Below are 6,772 nucleotides of genomic sequence, written 5' to 3' on the forward strand. Positions count from 1 at the left end.
AAAGAAATGGTGATGACACAAAGGGAAGAGGCTTATGATTGGCAAATGAGATTGTCAGAATATAGAAGAGCATACTCATTATTACTGCAACTGAGCAAAAATGAGTCATTATATGGCAAAAAAAAAAAAAAAAGAAAGAAAGAAAAAGACCACAGAATGCAAAAACATAAATCTCTTAGATCTGTGGAGTGTGTGACTGGTAAGGTTTCTGCTATGGAGGAGGGACAGAAGTTTTCTTAGTGTCTTTTCAGCATCGTCTCTTCAGCGAAGAAAGAAACTGAAACACCCTTAAATGAAATAAAATACCTAAACATGGTGGGGAGAGGAAGGGTGAGAAGCAGCAGAATTGCTCTGAAGAAAACAATGATGAATCTGATATTTTTTTAATATTCCAAAAATTTGCTTACTGAAAAGTTAAAACATGAAAATCTCCTTGGGAGAGAGGCTAATGAATTCATTCTGTGTCTTTCTCACCTCTGTTCTCCCAAGCACTCTGTGGCCTTGTCTCAGTTTACCCATTTCCAAAATGAGAATGGGCTAGTGTCCCAGGTTTTTCCTAATGAATAATGTCTGTGGTATAGATAACAACATTGCCTTTGATAATAAGTAACAATTACAAGCTATCAGTTAATGGCAATTACATAGGACACGTGACTGTGATGTTTTAGTCGAGTTAAGGTGATAGCTCTAGTCAGGCAAAGGATGATTCTGTGCCAGAATGAGAGAAAGGAAAATGTAGGATAGAAAGATAGAACAATGAGGGGATGGCTGGGGTGTGCGGAGGGGGTGGGAGGGGAGAAGGGTGACAGCAGGTACACACATGTACACATTATCAGTCTCACTATGGTTTATAGAATTGCAAAGAAGTGTGCTTACCTGCAGCAGAACTTTCTTTACATAGCAAACAATTGGCCCCTAAACAAGGAAGCTCTGACCTTCCCAGGTCCTCCCCAGAAATGGCACCAGCACAGTGCCCTGTACCCTGGTCAACGAAGAACCCTGTAAGCAAGAAACGACAGCTGTGAGCCTGGCAGGGTCAGCAGATGTGGCTAGAAAAGCACTGCTCCTCTTTCTTCTTTTGTGCTTGGCCCCAGGATCACCGATGCTACCATCTGTGGACCTTTCAGTCCCCATTCACCTCCTTCTTCTTGCCTCCATTCACTTGCACCATCTGCTCCCGCCTTCATTTCATCCTTCCAGAGCCTACCCAGTCATCCATAGCTCTGTCTTACAATAGGGGTCACAACAAATGATCATGGAACAAAAACATCTCAGCAAGCAGGCTTCTTGGATTAAGCCCTGGTTATTAAAATCCCAAAGGAAAACACAACCATTTACCATTTATTTTTAATTGGGTAACTTTATCCTGAAAGAAGGTATCGTACTGAGTGGCTCACGCTTCTTCTTGCTTGTGTTCATTGATAAGGAGCTCCGCAAACCAGGGAAAAAGGAAACTTACAGTTTCCTAGACTTTTGTCTTAGAGTTCAAGAATTAACTTTAATAGTATATAATTAAGGCTGATGTTATATGAGAGAAACTGCGAATCAAAAAAGCCTCACTGCACTTTTAATGTCTGGCTTCTACACTGTATTAGTAGCAAGGGATACACACATACTGGGAAGAGACATTTTTGGCTCCCTTCTGGTTTCAGTATTAACTGTATATTTGTTTTTTAATGTGTTAAAGAACACTACTACCTTGATCTAAGCAGCCAGTGATCTCTTGCCTGGATTATTGCAATAGCTTCAATAATGTCTTTTTGGCTTCCACCCTTGGCTGCTGAAGTTCATTCTCAACAAAGCAGCCAGAGTGATTCCCTTAAAGCAAAAGTCAGGCCATGCGACCACCCTGCCCAGGACCCTTCTTCATTCCCCATCTCACTGTAAGCCACCTCCTCACGGGAGTCCACCAGGCCCTGTGATGCCTGTGGGCCCCCAGGTCCTGCTCTGACCTCCCCTTACTACCATCCAGGCTCTCACTCCTTTCCCTCACCTCTGGCCTCTGGGTTACACAACAAAGTGGGGGCCCCCCCCACCTCAGGGCCTTTGCACTGGCCATTCCCTTTGCTTCATGTAGACGTGTAACTTGTTCCCTTACATCTTCCAGGTCTTTGATCAAATTCTCCTCCTTAGAAAATTTTCCCCAGATTACCTGATATATCCAAACCATACCCCCAGTCTTATCACCCTCTATTTTCCTTCTATGTTTTATTTTCTCTCAAAGCACTGATTAACTTCTAAAATACTATAAGCCTTACTTCTAAGAATATCCTCCTAATTGGCACAACATTGTAAATCAGGTATACTTTAATTTAAAAAAAGTTGAAAAAAAGAAATCCTCCTCACTCCAAGAGTATAAACTCAGTAGAGGAGGTCAGAGATCTGTGCCTCTGTGTTTACTCCTGTGTCCCAAGGACCTGGCACTTAATAAGTGCCCCCACAATGTTTATTGAACAAAAAAATGAATGAATTTCACAGTTATGGGAGACACTGCTGATTGACCCAAAAATTCCTCTCTTCCTTGATAAGAACCTCCATTTTGTTTGGGGCAATGTTGTGCCCAGCCGCAAGGAGTCACATTTGCTCTAAGCCTGTCATAGCCCAGCCCCCTTCCCCATGATCCTTTGCAGCTGTCAGTGGCCACACAACACAGTTATGGCTAATGTAACGTAGAGAAAGTCTGCTTGGCAGCCATGGAGAACAGTGAGAAAGGAAAGCTTTTCCTTCATAATTAAAGGAAAAGACCTCTTTCCTACTCACTCCTGTAGGGATGAAGATCAAGCTCCATACTGGTTTACTCAATAAAACCAGCCAAGCTAGTCCTGACAGCCAAAAATAGTTTCTCTATGGAATCATGTATTTCAGAAAAAGCAAAACTAGATTTGCTTATAGATATATTCTGTTTTTATCAGAAAAAAATGATATATCATTTTTTCCCTTCTCTTTATCAGGACATAACTGCTGCATATAGAAGTTCCCTGGGACAGGGGTCAAATCTGAGCTGCAGCTTCCAGCCTACACCACAGCCGTAGCAATACTAGATCCAGGCCACATCTGAGACCTACACCATAGGTCACAAAAATGCCAGATCCTTAACCTACTGAGCAAAGCAAGGGATTGAACCCGCATCCTCATGGATACTAGTTGGGTTCTTAACCCACTGAGCCAGGGTGGGAACTCCTTCTGTAATTTATTTATTTATTTATTTAGTCTTTTTTTAGGGCTGCACTGGAGGTATATGGAAGTTCCCAGGCTAGGGGTCAAATTGGAGCTGCAGCTGCTGGCTTACACCACAGCTACAGCAATGCCAAATCCAAGCCTCGTCTGTAAACTACACCACAGCTCCTGGCAACATTGGATTGTTTAACCCATTGAGCGAGGCCAGGGATTGAACCCTTATCCTCACAGATACTAGTTGGGTTCTTGACCTGCTGAGCCATGATAGGGACTCCTTCTGTTATCATTTGTAAATTAAGAGTTTAATTAATTAATTTTAGAATTGTGAATTTTTTTCCTTTCTATTTTGGCTGTACCCATGGCATATGGAAGTTCCTGGGCCAGGGTAAGTCTTCCAATTCTTTACCTTTTATACAAAAGCACATTTAAGTAACAGATTTACTTTGTCCCAGGAGCCCTTTCTTAGTCTTCCATGGTGACGGTTCTCTCTAACACACTTAAGAGGTCAAAAACTGGTGACCTTCAAACTAGAATTAAAAGGATGGGTTTGGTCCTTGTGGTAATTTGAGTTTTTGAATGAACTGACAACATTTAGAAAATGAAGAGCACGGAGTTCCCGTTGTGGTGCAGTGGTTAACGAATCCGACTAGGAACCATGAGGTTGCGGGTTCGGTCCCTGCCCTTGCTCAGTGGGTTAACGATCCGGCGTTGCCCTGAGCTGTGGTGTAGGCTGCAGACATGGCTCAGATCCAGCGTTGCTGTGGCTCTGCGCAGGCCGGTGGCTACAGCTCCGATTTGACCCCTAGCCCGGGAACCTCCACATGCCCAGGGAGCGGCCCAAGAAATAGCAAAAAGACAAAAAAAAAAAAAAAAAAAAAAAAAAGAAAATGAAGAGCACACACAGAAATACTGATTTCTTTTTAAAAATGGGAAGATTTGGTCATGTGTGGGAACAATTTTCTTTAGCTAAGTAGGTAGTCCCTGTTGGCCAGAGACCCCAATGAACCAACAAGTGTATTACCTGCTAGGATCCAGCTTGCCATTTGTATTGGCATCCTCTTGTGCGAATATGTAGAGTCTGACTTGTTCAGGATAGCTGCGGTACGTGTCTGGTATATCAGAGTAATTATTACCATGCACTGCCCCATTCCATTTTCCAAAGGGTACCAGTTTGGACAGTAAATTATAAGGCCCACAGAGGTGCTTGGAGCACTGTGCTGGGTCTATGAAGTCTTAGACAATCAATATTCACACTTAGCCTCCCTTGACAATAAAGGGGGAATTAGGTTTCTTCAATGGTTTGTTCCCCTGCGATTTATTCATAAAGGACATCATTTTCATTGTTTTAAAAAATTTATTCTAGTTTTTCTTTTAGTAACTTGAGAAAAAATCTTTGATGTTAAATTCCTGACAATACTTATGTTCCTAGTTTCCAGAAACCACAGTTTCCAAAGCTCATCCAAGTGGAGAACTTTTTTTCTTTTCTAATAGCTGCACCTGCAGCATATGGACGTTCCCAGGCTAGGGTTTGAATCAGAGCTGCAGCTTCGAGCCTATACCACAGCCACAGCAATACCGGATCCGAGCTCCATCTGCTACCTATAGCGCAGCCTGTGGCAATACTGGAGCCTTAACCCACTGAGCAAGACCAGGGATTGAACCTGCATCCTCATGGACACTGTGTCAGATTCTTAACCCACTGAACCACAATGGGAACTCCCTGGAGAGTTCTTTCCAATTATGGGAAATTAAAAGCAATACTCTATCTAGCAATGTGTCTCTTTTTTTACTCTACTTCTCATCTTCCAGTGCTGGGACTGGGAGCCACTGTCATGGAATGTGCATTTCAGCATCTATTATCCTGCAAATCCCAGAGTTTCAAGGGGATGAAAGATGGATCCTGTTTGCTTTATGCAGACCTAGAGGGGAGAGAGCAGGGAAACCTGCTCTGGGAACAGGCATAAAACCAGATATAGTAAGACTATTTCATAGCCCCTTCAAAATGTTGACAATTTTATTAACTACTCACTTTCATATGTCAGGAATATGGTGAATAGTTTGGGATTCAAAAAAATACTTTTGTATACATCTTTCACTGCTATAGTAATATTTTCAGATACACCAGAGCCTATTCAAGTCCCAAGTATGTTGGATGATTTGCAAAAATGATTATTTCTGATACTACTTAATGCTGCAAATTACTGAGCCTTCCTGCCATTCCATCCATCTCAGACTTGACAGGTAAAGTAGGGAAGATTTTGCAAGATAGTAAAATGTTGGACAATTTATGGTTTCAAACTCGTGTATAGTTTTCATGACTCACCCAGGAGCTCTTCCTGACGTCACGTGCTATTTCCACTGTGGTTGAGGAAGCAAAGGCATGAGAGTGTTTCTCAGGGAGACAGACACAAAGCAAGGAGTTCAGAGTCCCAGGTGCCAGTCATGGCCTTGTTTCTAGCTTTGATCTTGGCTGGGTCATTTCAATGTCTTCCTCCCCTCCCCACCTCGGCCTTTTATTCTTGGCCTTGAACGTAAGGGTTAACCATGGCCAAGGGGTGTGAAATTTTGCAGTCAAAACCGTCTCAGTGACTTAACTCAAGTGTATGTTTTGTCTGTTCTGGGTATGGAGATTCTCTGAGTTGGATCCCTGGTCTAGGCTACTTTAGTCTCAGTCTTGTGGAGTCTTTTGATCAGTACATACATCTGTAATCACTGATTGCCAGGGCAGAGAAAACTTGAAGTGAGCACTGCCTCTTAAATGTTTTTACCTGCCAGTGGCAAATAACACTTCTACATACATTCCACCGGCCAAAATGAATTGCAAGGTCAAGGTCAAGCCTGACTTCAAAACACTGTAATTTTGGTTGCATTAGTAACGTCTGCCACAGGATGGAACTAAGTCAGAGGTTTTCCTGTGTGTGTGGAGGGGGTGGGGGTATGAATGTGTATATGCATACAAGCTTACACACACACACACACACACATACACACACGATTCAGAAAACTGTGCTAAAATGAAATTTATGTGGATGCATGAATAAATAAAAATAACAAGTAGAACAGCTGAAATTGATAATTTTAGCTCTCACCCCACTTCTACACTTAAGGGGGACCATGGTTTTGATAATCCCTGGACTGTTCTTAAATGTTTTGATGTGATGCAATGGCTAGGAACTGAGTAACTTCATAAGCTATTACCTTAAAAATAAGAGACTAAAATGAACCCATCTAGGAAACAGAAATAGACTCTCAGACACAGAGGACAAACCTGTAGCTGCCAAGGGGGAGGGGCTTGGGGGAGGGCTGGAGTGGGAGGTTGTGGTTAGCAGATGTAAGCTATAATACATGGAGAGAATAATCAACAAGATCCTACAATATAGCACACAGATATGTCTGTGTGAGTGTGTGTGTGTGTGTGTGTGTGTGTGTGTGTGTGTATACATGAATATATGAAACACTTTGCTGTACAGCAGGAATTAACCACTATAAATCAATAATACTTCCATAAAAAAGGAGACCAAATGCAGATATGACCAGAATAATGTATCTCATAACATCTGTACTATATGAGAAAGTCAAGCAACCGACAAGGAAA

This window comes from Sus scrofa, chromosome 13 (assembly GCF_000003025.6).
Source record: "Sus scrofa isolate TJ Tabasco breed Duroc chromosome 13, Sscrofa11.1, whole genome shotgun sequence".
NCBI classification, from domain to species: Eukaryota; Metazoa; Chordata; class Mammalia; order Artiodactyla; family Suidae; genus Sus; species Sus scrofa.